Source organism: Chiloscyllium plagiosum, chromosome 11, assembly GCF_004010195.1.
Source record: "Chiloscyllium plagiosum isolate BGI_BamShark_2017 chromosome 11, ASM401019v2, whole genome shotgun sequence".
Taxonomy (NCBI): domain Eukaryota; kingdom Metazoa; phylum Chordata; class Chondrichthyes; order Orectolobiformes; family Hemiscylliidae; genus Chiloscyllium; species Chiloscyllium plagiosum.
In genome coordinates, this window is record NC_057720.1 from 31219640 (window position 1) to 31234805 (window position 15166).

At 40.8% G+C, this 15166-nt stretch overlaps 1 long non-coding RNA gene across 2 annotated transcripts in view; it reads left to right on the top strand.

The window, feature by feature from the left end:
* Nucleotides 1-7239, top strand: part of LOC122554268 — a 76395-nt gene extending 69156 nt beyond the window's left edge. The window contains exon 6 of one of the 2 annotated variants that reach the window (XR_006312953.1): nucleotides 6692-7239. This is a non-coding gene — a long non-coding RNA (uncharacterized LOC122554268). The remainder of the gene's footprint in view (nucleotides 1-6691) is intronic. The other variant, XR_006312952.1, reaches the window with a different exon arrangement.
* The last annotated feature ends 7927 nt before the right edge of the window (nucleotides 7240-15166 follow it).

Sequence of the window (15166 nt, forward strand, 5' to 3'; positions counted from 1 at the left end):
GACTGTCCGTGTGGAGTTTGCATGTTCTGCCTCTGTCTTTGCGGGTACCTCCCACAGTGCAGGTTAAAAGGGTTAGCTATGGGGATGGATGGAGAGTCAATGGACAGAATGGTTGCTTTCTGCACTGTAAGGAGACTATGATTTTAAGGTGCAGATACTGGACATAAAAATGGTGGGCAGAGTTCATGATCCGATAGTTTTGATGTACCAACCCACCCTCGCTGGGTTCCATAGGCTGAAACTTATGCCTTTTTGGCTACATCTCAGTTGCATCGAGATTTTTGGAGGAATATCCACTGAATTGCCCTTCATTAGCAACCTCATGATACAGTAGCCACAAAGCCACTCTGCTCACAGTATGTAGCTGGCATAGTTGTCACTCCTACACATATACAAACCCAGTCTCTCAGACCGTTCACTGTTTAACCCCCAGCCCGGCAGTTTATCAGCTTATAGCTACATCCTGTGGAAACACCTTCCTCAGGTCAACATTAGCCTTGACTGAATGCCCACATAAGATCCACTGAATGTCATTGCCCACTTGTGGACCATCACGGACAGTCAAATGGACAAATATAAACATGAACTATTATTTGCAAACTAAGCTAAAAGGGAACACAAACAAAATCAATAGAAGCCAAAACAAAAACAGAAGTTGCTGAAGAAACTCAGTAATAGAGACTGATGTTTGCTCCAACAATGCAAACCACATTTTAGCATCATCACCAAAGAATATTGAACATTCCATGATGGTCAGATGCATCCAACTCTCACCCACTGGAACCAGTCAGTGAGGTCCTGTCTGGCTTGTACTGCTCAACACCTCCACAAGGAGGGATGAACTATACTGGAAGGCCAAACAATGGAACTACATCTTCATCAGCCCCATCACTTGCTCCACCATGGTCCTGGCTGAGGAATGGATGCCATAATATTTGTGTTCCACTTCAGTCAGGGGGTTTTCCGGTGGTGTCATCATCCATATTTGCAGCCTTGGTCTTTCAGTAACCAGCTTTGTAAACACCCTGCACCCTTTAACACACACAGGTCCACAAGAGTGCTCCAGGATGTTTGGAATTATGGCAGCTGCCAGGGTAACAGGCTCACACCGCCAAGAAGTGGGTAGTGATTACAGATCACCTGGACATTAATCTAATAGAACGCCTTCCTGTTGATGAATCCCACAGTGTTGTGATACAGTCAATGGCACTCTGTAAACTGGAAGAAGCCATCCATGTTTCAGAATCCTAATGCCTGAGCTCCAGCACTAACCTCTTTATTGGGAAGCTAAATGAACTGATGTGATGTTACCCAGATGGCATCAGTCACTGTTCAGATGTATTTGTGGATGTATGACTAAGAGATCCCACACAGCTCCCTGGAAGGAACCAGTTGCATAGAGATTCAAAGCTGCCCTCACCTTCACAGGCACTGGGAGAGGATGGCCTGTCACTGCTGCAGCCTTCAGGTTCCTCTGCAGCATCCAGCATCCAAAGTTCTGTTACAGTGTCCCCTGACTTACAGAGCTCGCATCAGCACTGCGCTTCCCTTCTTCCCTGCAAATAGAGTTGGAGCCAATAAAACTCTGGGCTTCTTGTATACTGCACACATTCTGAGGGGCCTTACCTTTGCAAACTCTGTTTGAGCTCCTAATCCTCCACACCAGTCTGATGGTGCTAGGTTTACAATCAGCCCTGGTCTTCCTACATCCATCTTCACACTTGTAGGTAAGCAACCAAAGTAACCAATATGCGAACAGTGGCAGGGCCTGGTGAAAATAGTAAAAGAAGGACCTCTGAAGAGGTTCTCAGAATGTAAAGAAGTTATAGATGGCACACCGTGCAGATAAGGGCTGAGCACACCCCTCTATACAGTGAGACATGCTGTACCCTGAGAATAGAAACATTCCTCTATCACCCACCCACATTCAGACTCAGCTTGTACAGCAGCTTGGTGAGGGTGCCAATCAACTTCACTAAGAAGGAAATGACTGCAACAATCCGACACCCTTTGTATCAAATGCTCAATATCACACTGCATTCAGTCCAGATTATTGTCATATTTATGTGACAGATGATGTGTTAACATCGTGTCGCTCACACAGTAGCATGAATACTGGTTCCCCTTCAGCCAGCATTGGCCTTTTGTAACATTCTTGCTGCAAACATCAAAATCTTAAGGTGCCAAAGTTCAATTTGCAAGAACCAATGGCTTATTGCAGACCACCTTTGAGCTGCATCTGACCCCTAAGCACCTTCACTCTACATGCGTACAATGTTTGGTGAGTTTAGTAAAATAGGAAACTGCCAGAGCAAGCCAGAGTCCCCTTTAATATGCAACTTGCTGCTGCCTAGTGAGGAACTCAACATAATAGTTAAGAAAACATGAAATATTGAACAAGATGATCCCAATCCGGAGATGGGTCTTGCCAGACTTCTCTGATTGTGCCACATGTCTTGCCATAGCCTACTTCACTCAGATTTCAACCCATGTTTTTGCTTTCAGACAAAATTGACCTTTATTCTGCTCTTACCACCTACTCAGGATGTATGGTTTATATTTTCTCTACAATCATTACCAATTTTGTTCAGTGATACCTTTGATTTCTAATCTTCCTCAACCTCTAACCTATCCCTGACCTCCCCATGCCTTCTAGTTGCTCTTCCTGATTCTACAGAATAAAAAAAGTTACTTTCCATGTGTTTTCGGTTCCAAAGAAGAATTACATTGGATTTGAAGCATTTACTCTTTTTATATTTCAACAGATGTTAGCACAACCGCAGTTTCTCCAGCTCTTTCTGTCTTTATTTTAGATCACCAGTGTTTGCAGTGTTTAATTTTTGCTCTATTTGGTAAATTCAGGGAAACAGGAGGGCTGAACTTCACCATATAACTGTATTTTTAAGTGAAATGTTTAGTTATCACATTTGATTTTCATGAGTATTTACAGCACGCACACAGGGCAATCCACTAAATAGATCCATTTGTGCTTCATGCAAACCTGTCAGTCCCTTTCATATTCATGATCAAGGTTTGAACTGTGCCATGAACAACAGAAATTCATTTCTTCAGTAGTTCTGTAGAACCTAACCTGAAAAAACACATTTCAATTGTTCCACTAGCTTGCTAGAAATCTTATGTCCATAGTTCATAATTATTCCATTAGAAGTCTCACTCAAGATTATCAAGCCATTCCAAAAACTAAAGTCACTGATGTTTTAAAGTGAGAAATCTTCCTCATAAATTTAATATTTTCAAAACGCTGCTTGCTTATGTTTCTAAAAGTGAAGGAGGCAAGCAAGATATCATGTTCACAACTAATAGTATGAGCTTCCTAATGCATTATTTTGACTTGAATCCCGTTCGTGTTGTTTGTTTTCACAGCCTTTTGCACCACAAGATTTGTCAAACTAATGATTTGTTGCACTCTACTTGATGATAAACCATTTTCTCACTCACTGATAGTTAAAGCTTGTAAAATTCTCAGGCAACTTGTTGGAAGTGGGAAAGTAATCCACACCTGAGAGCTAACAATCCCCATGTTGATGAAGATGAAATGTCCCCAAAATATGAAAGCATATTTATGTTGTCATTTGTTGTTTCTAGTTTTGAGCTTTCAAAATGTTTTTTTAGAGTCAAGGTGGGGATTGTGGTTGAGGTGTTATTTTCTGCTCTCTGGGTTGTTACCTATAGCTCTCAATTGTGGTAGCAATGAAGTAGAACTTGATGATGTAACTGGAGATAAGGTGCTGCTGAATATGTCTACCCCGAGCTTGCTGACCACTCCAACCATACAGCACAGGGCATACCTTACTTGCATTTCACAAAGGAAGAATCATTCAGAAGCTCTAAGTCTCTTTTGACATGCATTTGGCACAGTAAATTATTCCTGGGGTATTATAAGTATCCTTTGATTGATAGGATGACAGTCATTACTTAGGCTCACACTGGGCACTTAGAGGCTGCACAAGCTGTTATTTATTTATAACTGTAATAAGAGATTTTTTGATTTAATAATGGATTGCATACTTCTGAAATATACTTTGAAACCAGCTTCTGTAATTTGTTTTTATCTCTGTGAGTGCTTGTTTTGTTTGGAGTATCTGAACATGAAATATAATAAAATTCTAAATATTGAAAACACAGCAACAAAGATGACTGACAGATCCCAGCAAGTGTGCATTACTAATAATTATTTCACTTAATAACAGTAAGTACTATGTGGCAGTTGAATTGGATATCATCCCTGCTTAAATCAAATGCTCCAAACCACTCCTTTTGTAGCTCTATAGACAAATGGATTTTTCTCAATCCATTGTCAGAGGAATAAAACATTTCAAGAAGGATTTGCACCCAGTGAAAACAATTATTAAAAGTTCTGAAGTGCTCATAGCTGTTTTGTCTAGGAAGGTTATGATAGAAATTTTTCAAATTAGAAGGAGTCCAGGACTCTAGTCAAATTGGAACCAGAGTGCTGATTCAAGTAGTCCAGTCCCCAAATCCACCATTCTTTTTGGGGGGGAAGAGAGTATTGGGGTGGGAGGTATTTCATACATCTACAGTTCTTGAAGGCTACAGTACTTTCAAATGTGGAACTGCCTTGACTCAGAGCTAACTTTCATCATCAAGGTTTCTGAAAAATGATCTGTGGTCTTTAGCTATTTGAGGAAAAATTCTCAACCTACCAGAGGTCTTGAGGAGGTCAGGTGATCCTTTGGGGCGCTCAGGTATCTCTCAAGTTTGGAGAGGTTTGGCTAGCCTTTGGAGTGGTTAAGGTAACTCTGTAGGGTTATTATCAGTAGACAATGACGTGTATAAAGACTATCTGGAATTATCAACTTGTTTAAATCCCATTCCCTTTATATTTTCAAGAAAACAATGCCTACTGTGATAGAAAAAAAGTGGCTTGCAATTTCATTAAATATTTATTGATACAAGCCTGCAAATTATGATTTGAGCTTTAATACTTCTTTACTGCTTTCACAATGTATCTTATCTCAGTGGGGGGCCTGTAAATACACATGTTGATTGCAGGCTCTGTATAATTATAATGGAATAAAATGACTTTGCCCTGAGGCTATGAGCATACATGTTTGCTTTTACAAAGGATTAAAAACTTTCGGGATGATGTCTTCAACAGGCACTTTGAATTTTACCTTATAGCACTGTGCATGTCCTGTGATCTGTCCGGGGCAGATATTTGGTGAGTTGACACTGGAGGATGTGAGAGCAAAGTGTAGTGGGTGAGGCATCATGGGTTGACATGAGTTGACACTAAGTTAGCAAAGGGACTATATTGGGCTATGAAGGTGAGTGGGTGTCATGAGTTGGTGCTAATTCAGCACAGAATCTGAGATACTATTTAGGGGTATGGGGTCAGTACAGAGATATGAGTTGGCATGGATGGAGCATGGAAACTGTGAGGAATGAGGGCTAGAGGACGATATTGTTTCAATTATAATGGGGATAAAATCCCAGAGAATTGAGGTGGCGTTTTTAAGCTGCCTACCTCAGTACTTGGGATCTGCTTGGTCGCCTGTGCCTCACTTTTAAGGGTGGCAGGATTAATTCAAGTTGGTGTCTGTCCCCAGAATGAAAGCCAATCATTTGGAGAAGTTTCTCACCAGTCAGAATTAAGGAATTGGAAATTTTTCTGAATCTGTGCACCTCACTCTGGATCAGAAGTTGGGCCATATGTCTCAGTGCTTGCTTCTGATGTATTTATAAAAATATTAACACAAGAGATTTGTTTTTAAACTGAAGTAATTTTCAGTAATTATGTGTAAAATATCTTTGTATCTGACAATAGGAAGAAAGGGGTCCTTTCCTCATTGTTCACATTCTGTTAATGAACGCAAGAACATTACTTAAAAAAAAACACAATAGACCATAATCCAAATATAAAGAAAAGTAAGCTGAAGACTTTGCTACTTACATGTGAGCATACCATGATTAGTAAGATTGCTGATTGGTGCTATATACTCAATTATGTAACAAAGCTGTCAGTTAATTTTTTGTCCCACTGAAATCTAATCTAATCTAATTTAATCTTATCCAGGAACTCCTTCCCAAATAACACAAGGCACATGATATGGACTGCAGCAGTTCAAGAAGGCTTCACAAAATATCACCAAGGGCAACCAAAGATGGGTAGCAGCTACCCACCTTACAGCCAGTACTTACATCCCAACTATAAAAATTTAACCTCCATAAGAAAAATAGCTGAGGAATTATCTTGTGCAAAATGATTATTTAAATATTAACCTCTATTTAAATAGGTGACAGAAATTAGACAGAAATGTAAAATATTATTGCATTGCATCAATCACAGGTTGATGGAGAGGTGGAATAAGATAGCTAGATTACAAATATTGGTACAGATAAAAAAAAACAGATAACTATTTTAAAGAATTTGTCCTTCAGTAGGAGCATACCGTGAACTCAATCATTTATCAAAACATAATCATACATTTGATTTTGTAACAATATTATAACTCAATGTCACTATTAATCCAAGGTGCAATATAGAATTAGATGTTATGGAAGAACATATATGTATTTCTGGAGTTATTGTTCTTACTTAGTCTTCTATATGATTGTCCATTGTTACAAAATTGTTTCTAAGTGTAATATTTCTACTTTCTACACATTTCAAATGAAACTATCCTTTAACTTTTTTTTGATTTTGCAGAACGTTTCTAGATGGGAAGTAAGGACTGGCTATCCTTCAGTAACACTGGAGCAAGCAGGGTTTGGGCTTGAAGTGGAAGGGAACATCAACAACATTAGATCATTTTTAAACAGGGCTGCCAAATCTATTACATGACTGATGTGTCTAATAAGCTTGAGTCTACTTAATGCTGAGCTCTAATAGAGATGATTACTATAAAAGAAGATTACCAGTAAAGGAAACTTGTTAAACTGTCTTTACACTGGTATACTTTCTTGGATATTTTCCCAGTGCTTCTCCCCAGCATTAGCTTCAAAAACCAAATATCGAAGACAATGTTATATTACTCACTGGGTGCTACTCTGTATTCAGCTAGCAGTACATTTCTGACCTTCTACATCTCAATTAGTAAATCAATTTACCAGATGACGATAGTCCTCTAAATTAACTTCCATTAGTTGCAGATAAGCACAGTCAATACAGAGAAGATCCACGTTGGCAACTTATGATGCACTCCAGAAACTGCACCACAGTTGAACTGATGGCACATAATGATGCAGCACTATTAAAACAAATATAAAGCACCTTATGATATGGATAATGTTATAGTGGTGCCTGCACCCATCCCTTTATCTAGGTAAAAACAATGACTGCAGATGCTGGAAACCAGAATCTAGATTAGAGTGGTGCTGGAAAAGCACAGCAGTTCAGGCAGCATCCGAGAAGCAGTAAAATCAACGTTTCGGGCAAAAGCCCTTAATCAGGAATACAGGCAGAGTGCCTGAAGGGTGGAGAGATAAATGAGAGGAGGATGGGGGTGGGGAGAAAGTAGCATAGAGTACAATAGGTGAGTGGGGAAGGGGATGAAGGCGATAGGTCGGGGGCGGAGGGAGGATGGAGTGGATAGGTGGAAAGGAAGATAGGCAGGTAGGACAAGTCATGGGGACAGTGCTGAGCTGGAAGTTTGGAACTGGGGTGAGGTGGGGGAAGGGGAAATGAGGAAACTGTTGAAGTCCACATTGATGCCCTGGGGTTGAAGTGTTCCGAGGCAGAAGATGATGCGTTCTTACTCCAGGTGTCTGGTGGTGAGGGAGCGGCGGTGAAGGAGGCCCAGGACCTCCATGTCCTCGGCAGAGTGGGAGGGGGAATTGAAATGTTGGGCCACAAGGCGGTGGGGTTGATTGGTGCGGGTGTCCCGGAGATGTTCCCTAAAGCGCTCTGCTAGGAGGCGTCCAGTCTCCCCAATGTAGAGGAGACTGCATCGGGAGCATTCGATACAATAAATGATATTGGTGGATGTGCAGGTAAAACTTTGATAGATGTGGAAGGCTCCTTTAGGGCCTTGGATGGAGGTGAGGGAGGATTGTATTCTATGCTACTTTCTCCCCACTGCCACCCTCCTCTCATTTATCTCTCCACCCTTCAGGCAGTCTGCCTGTCTTCCTGATTAAGGGCTTTTGCCCAAAACATCAATTTGACTGCTCCTCGGATGCTGCCTGAACTGCTGTGCTTTTCCAGCACCACTCTAACCTGGACCCCCCATCCGTTTATCTGCAAATGTTTTTCTAATTCAAGTTACTCCACACCACTAAACCCTCCAGTTCTCAATCAAGGTTGGATGGTGTTGGCATGAAGAAGGACATAGGCCCTATGATTGTAGTGCGAATAGTTTACTTTTTTTGATTACTTGTTCATGGGATGTGTGCATTGCTGGCAAGGCTGGAATTTATTGCTCATCACAATTATCCTTCCTAAGGTATAAATGAGCCATCATTTTGAACCATTGCAGTGTATTTGATGTAATCATATTTATGATGACATTCCGGGATATTGGCCCAATGACAAGGAAGAAACTATACATTTTCAAGTCAAGGTAGTGTGATGCTTGATTAGGAACCTGGAGATGGTGACATTCCCTGCTACCCTTATGTTTCCAGGCAGCTGAAGTTGCAGATCAAGAAAATGCTGGTGACCTCACTTTGCAAATGCTGCTTGAATTTTCTCGGTTACTGATCTGAAACACTATCAACAGCTGGAGCAACCGGGCTCAATCTTCTGTGCCTACTGAGCTGATAACAGTTGATGTAGACTGCACTGGCTCAGTTCAGCAGGAACAGAAGTTGTTCCCCTTTGACAACACTTACAGAGATTCATGATCAGCTCAATCTTCCCTCTGAAGGAGGAGTAACACAGATTCAAATTAATGAAGGAAGCATTTGGTCTTTGATCTTTTATGACTACCACCTTTATGATTTGTAAGTACGGTTACTCTTATTTCCATCATCTCACTTACAACAATATTCCAAAATACTCACTGAACCTTGTAGTTGAATTAATTTTCAAAAATGTAGTAAGTTATAAGACATCGTAGTTAGTGCATGTAATATGTAGCTAATCTCTAACACCACTCAATCAAACCTATAGGTTCCCCCAAAACAGTTGCACCTTATGTATTCTTTTTCAGAAATACCCATGACTAGAGGGCATAGGATTAGAGTGAGAGCGGAAAGATATAAAAGGGACCTATGGAGCAACGTTTTCATGCAGAGGGTAGTACGTGTATGGAATAAGCTGCCAGAGGAAGTGGTGGACGCTAGTACAATTGCAACATTTAAAAGGCATTTGGAAATGTATATGAATAGGGCGGGTTTGGAGGGATATGGGCTGGGTGCTGGCAGGTGGGACTAGATTGGGTTGGGATATCTGGTTGGCATGGACGGGTTGAACCGAAGGGTCTTTTTCTGTGCTGTACATCTCTACGACTCTATGATAATAATGAAGTGTAATCCTAAAGTTCTATCGAGTACATTCTATCTAATTGCATTTGCAGCAGTACAGCACATGCACCAGAGACAGAAGGCAATAAAGTCCAAATTAGCATATGCAATTCCTTAATTGGTAAGTTACCATTCTCAACAAAATATTTGAACATAAATACACCCCAAACTGGTAGGGAGAGTTACTCCATAACAGCTGTTGTGTACTTCCTAGTGGCCACCATCTCAAACATAGATGCTGAATACGGTGAGAAAGTTATGATCAAAAGACTTCCATTTATGGATGTTCAGAAATGCCATTGAATTAAATTTGAAGATTAATTCTTATGTCAGTAAATATTGATGTAGTTAAAGGGAAATCATGTGGAAAGAATGTGTCTTTTCTTTAACTGTTTGCTTATTTAGAATTGGGTATGTTTGTTAAATGTAGTACTTTAGGCATAAGTAAAAGGGCAATTGTAAGTCAACAAGACAAACTTCTGAAACTTCTGAGTCAATGCATGACTTAATAAGCCAATATTCAAATGGACAAAATTCTATATTTCCCCCTAACATATTATTGGAAATTTTACGCCACTGTCTTTTTTTTTAATTCATATGAATAGCTCTTCTGGGGATATCATTGGATAGTGTGAGGAAGCTTGTCTATAGAATCATAAAAATACACATCTAACTGGCCAATTATATCTCTTCCAATTCAAAAAAATTCTATTTTTATACTGTAGCCCACAGGTCCTGTTATTGCTATGTATATTCACGCATAGCACATGTTCAGTTAAGAAGTAGCTTTCAACTTTTACTTTCCTTTTGGGCAGTGAATCAGTACCTTACTCTCTTGTTAAAATAAATACCCCTCAACTCTCTAATCCTTCAGCCAATTACTTTAAATCTCTGTCTCCCGATTATTATCTGTCGACAAATAAAACTAGGTTTACCTAAATACTCTGTCAAGCACTTTGTACAGTGTTACGTACTTCTTTTAAAACTCCTCTCAGACACCTCTGTTTCAAAGAAAACAACTCCAGCCTATGCAATCTTTCCTCATGGCTAACATTTTTGAATCCTGGCAACATTTTCAGAAATCTCCTCTGTACCCATCGTACTGCAATTACACCTTATAATGTACACAGTACTTATACTTTAGTCAAACCTGTGTTTTGTGAATCCTAGTGTTACCTCAGTGTACTCATGTTCCAATAAACAAAAAAAAACTTCCTTAACCTCTTGTCCTCTTGTGTTAAGAGATCTGCAGGCATGCATTTCAAAGTCTTTCTTCTCCTCTACACTTCTCAGTATCCTACAATTTATTGTGTATTCATATGAGTTGCTTGTTCTCCAAAAATGCATTATTTTACAGTTTTCTGGATTGAATTCCCATCGGCTTATTTGCCCAATGAGCTGATACTCGTTTGCAATCTCCATCTTTTTTCCTTACTATCAACTACAAAATCAACTCTTGTATATCAGCATATCTTTAAACATGTCCCTCACACTCAAGGCTAAATTTGCCTTCAAGCTGAAACCCAGTTGAACATAGCCTTTCAATTACAGGAACATCTGTCAATCTAATGTTTAGTTCATGATATCCTTGGTGAAATAGCCAGAAAGAAGAGAAGATACTGATAACAGTTTGATCAAGGATGTATTTTGAGGATTTTAAACATGATGGTGTGAATGCATTATGTATCATTTTGCAAAATCACAGTGTTAATGGGGAACTCTGTTTATCCACGGCAAATACATGATGCAGAACCTTTTCTTATAACTGAAATATAAAGTCAACAGTCAAGGCTTTCACTGAGCGTGCTAGCATAATGCTAAACCTAGGATCAATTTAACAGTTAATGTACTCCAAATGCTAAAGATTTAAGGTTTGAAATTGAAGCCAAGAATTGGTCACAGAATCCAGGAATTGCCTTTCTCCGACTCTGTCAAGAATCTTTTCCCAGACATTTGGAGGGACACTGTCACTGTCCCTTGTGATATCTGACAATGTATTACACAATGGCAGCAGTGTTTTTCCATTAGATTTTCTACAAGGAGAATAATTGTGTTAACAATGACTCTTGAAGAAGTAATTACTGAAGAGGAGATTCAGCTAAATAATTTCTTGACTTCCTTCATCCTTTACATGTAGCTGCTGATTTGATCTAGGAGTTGCTTGATATGTAAAATGGTTAGTCCCCTGCTTTCTAGTCACTGTAGTAGTTTACCTCCATTTATTGACAACGTCCTAACTCCCACCACATTTCATTCATCCATCATGGCTGTACTCACTGACTAACATCGAATTCTGGTTGAGTAATGTCTGAATTTTTAATTTGTCATCTTTGTTCTCAACTCCTTCCACGGCCTCACCCTGCCCCCTATTTCTCAGGTCTGCTCCAGCCCTTCAAGCCTCTGTGACATCTGAACTTCTCCAATGTGGAGCATTTTCAGTATTAATCACTTCATTATTATGCCATGTCTTCACCTAACCAGTCCATGAGCTTTGAAATTCTCTCTGCCCCTCTACTCTGCTTTATTCCTTGATGACATTGCTTTAAATCTACTTCTTTCACTAAGGTTTGGTCAATTGGCCTATTATTAAAGTGGCTCAATGTCAAATGTAATTTGATAATGCCCTGCAAAGCACTTTGGGAATGTTATCATATTGTCATTGATGTATAAAAGCAAGTTATTATTGTTGTATTTGCTGTAAATGTGGAGATCTCATTTACGCATTAAATGCACTTGATGCTTTTCTGTGCATGCACTTGTGAAGGATTTAGAGGGCAGTCATACCTCTTTGATTCATGTGACATCTTGTGCCTGGATTTTCCTTTGTATACCTGTTTACTTTCATAGAACATAGAACAGCACAGCACAGCCCAGCACAGGACAGGACCTTTGGCTGTCAATGTTGTGCCGACCTTTTATTTCACTCTAAGATCAAGCTAATCTACATACCCTTAATTGTACTAGCTTCCATGTGCCTATCCAAGAGTTGCTTAACTGTCCCTAATGTATCTGACTCAACTACCATCACTGTCAGTGCATTCCATGGACCCACCACTCTCTGTGTAAAGTACCTACCTCTGAGGTCTCCCCTAAACCTTCCTCCAATCACCTTAAAATTACTCCCCTTTGTGATAGCCATTTCCGCACTCGGAAGAAGTCTCTGGCTATCCATCCTATCTTTGCCTCTCATCTTCTTGTACACCTCTATCAAGTCACCACTGATCCTCCTTCACTCCAATGAGAAAAGTCCTAGCTCCCTCAACCTTACCTCATAAGGCATACCCTCCAATCCAGGCAACATCCTATAAATCTTCTCTGCACCCTCTGTAAAGTATCCACATGCTTCCTATAATGAGGCAACCAGAACTGAACACAATATTCCAAATGTGGTTTAATCAGGGCTATATAGATCTGCAGCATAACCTTGCAATTCTTCAACTCATTCTACCTGCTAATGAAAACCAACACACTGTACACTTTTTTAACAACTTTATCAACTTGGGTGGCAACTTTGAGGATCGATGAACATGGACCCCAAAGATCCCTCTGTTCCTCTACATTGCCAAGAATCCTGCCTTTTACCTTGCATTATGCATTCAAATTTGACTTTCCAAAATTAATCACTTCACACATTTCCAGGTTGAAATCCAACTGCCACTTATCAGCCCAGTTCAGCATCCTGTCAATGTCCTGTTGCAACCTACAATAGCCCTGCACACTATCCACAACTCCACCAATCTTTGTGTCAGCTACAAACTTACTAATCTACGCTTCCACTTCCTCATCCAAGTCATTTATTAAAGTCAAAAAGAGGAAAGGTCCCTGAACCAATCCCCATGGGACATCACTTGTCACCAAGCTCTAGGCTGAATACTTTCCATCTACTACCACTCTCTGTCTATGGGCCAGCCAATTCTGTATCCAGACAGCCAGATTTCCCTGGATCCCATGCCTCCTTACTTTCTGAATGAGCCTACCATGGGGAACCTTATCAACGCCTTGCTAAAACCCATGTACACCACATCCACTGCTCTACCTTAATCAATGTGTTTTGTTACTTCCTCAAAGAATTCAATAAGATATGTGAGGCATGATCTGCTCCTCACAAAGCCATGCTGACTATCTCTAATAAAGCTATAGTTTTCCAAGTAATCATAAATCCTGTCTCTCAAAATACTCTCCAAACATTTGCCACCACGGATGTAAGTCTGACTGGTCTGTAGTTCCCAGGCTTACCCCATTCCCTTTCCTGAACAAGGGAATAACATTTGCCACCCTCCAATCATCTGGCCCTACTCCAGTGGACAGTGAGGATTCAAAATCATCACCAACGATGCAGTAATCTCTTCCCTCATCTCCTGTAGCAACCTTGGGTATATCCCATCTGGCCCAGGGGACTTATCTATCATTATGATTTTAAAAATTTTCAGCACATTCTCCTTCTTAACATCAGCCTGTTTGAGCATGTCAGTCTTTTTTATGCTGTCCTCATGAATGTCAAGTTCCCTGTCAGTAATGAATACTGAAGCAAAATATTCGGTCAGGACCTCCTCAACCTCCTATGACTCCAGGCACAAGTTCCCTCCACTATCCCTGATCAGCCCTAATCCCACTCTGGCCATTCTCTGTTCTTCACATAAGTGTAGAATACATAAGGGTTTTCTTTACCTCTACCCGCTAAAGCTTTCTCATGCCCCCTTCTAGCTCTCCTCATTCTTCGGTTCCTTCCTGGCTAACTTGTAACCTTTAGATTTTAGATTTAGATTTAGATTACTTTAGATTACTTACAGTGTGGAAACAGGCCCTTCAGCCCAACAAGTCCACACCGACCCGCCGAAGCGCAACCCACCCATACCCCTACATTTACCCCTTATAACTAACACTACGGGCAATTTAGCATGGCCAATTCACCTAACCCGCACATCTTTGTGACTGTGGGAGGAAACCGGAGCACCCGGAGGAAACCCACGCAGACACGGGGAGAATGTGCAAACTCCACACAGTCAGTCGCCTGAGTCGGGAACTGAACCCGGGTCTCTGGTGCTGTGAGGCAGCAGTGCTAACCACTGTGCCACCCTCTAGAGTCCTGTCTGTTCCTTGCCTCCTCAATCTTAAAAAGCTTCCTTCTTCCTCTTGACTAGCTGTTCCACACCCCTTATCTCCCATGGTTTTTTCAACCTACCATCCCTTCCTTGCCTCAGTGGGACAAACCTGTCCAGCACTAACAGCAAGTGCTCCCTGAACAACCTCCACATTTCTGTCATGCATTTCCCTGAGAACATTTGTTCCTAATTTAGGTATCCCCGTTCCGGCCTAACAGCATTGTAATTCCCCCTCCCCCAATTAAACACTTTCCCATACTGTCTGCTCCTATCCCTCTCCATGAGGTTAGTAAAGGCCATGGAGTTGTGATCACTATCACCGAAATGGTCTCCCACCAAGAGACTGGAAACCTGATATGGTTCGTTGCCAAGCATCAATTCCAATATGGCCTCCCCTCAAGTCTGCCTACCTACATATTGAGTCAGGAACCCTTCCTAGACACACCTGACAAAAACTGCTCCATCCAAAGTATTTGAACTAAGGAGGTTCCAATCAATATTAGGGAAGTTTAAGTCACCCATGACAACAACCCTGTACTTCTGCACCTTTCCAAAATCTGCCTCCCAATCTGCTCCTCCTCTGTTGCTACTGGGGAGGGGGGGGGGGGGGGGGGGGG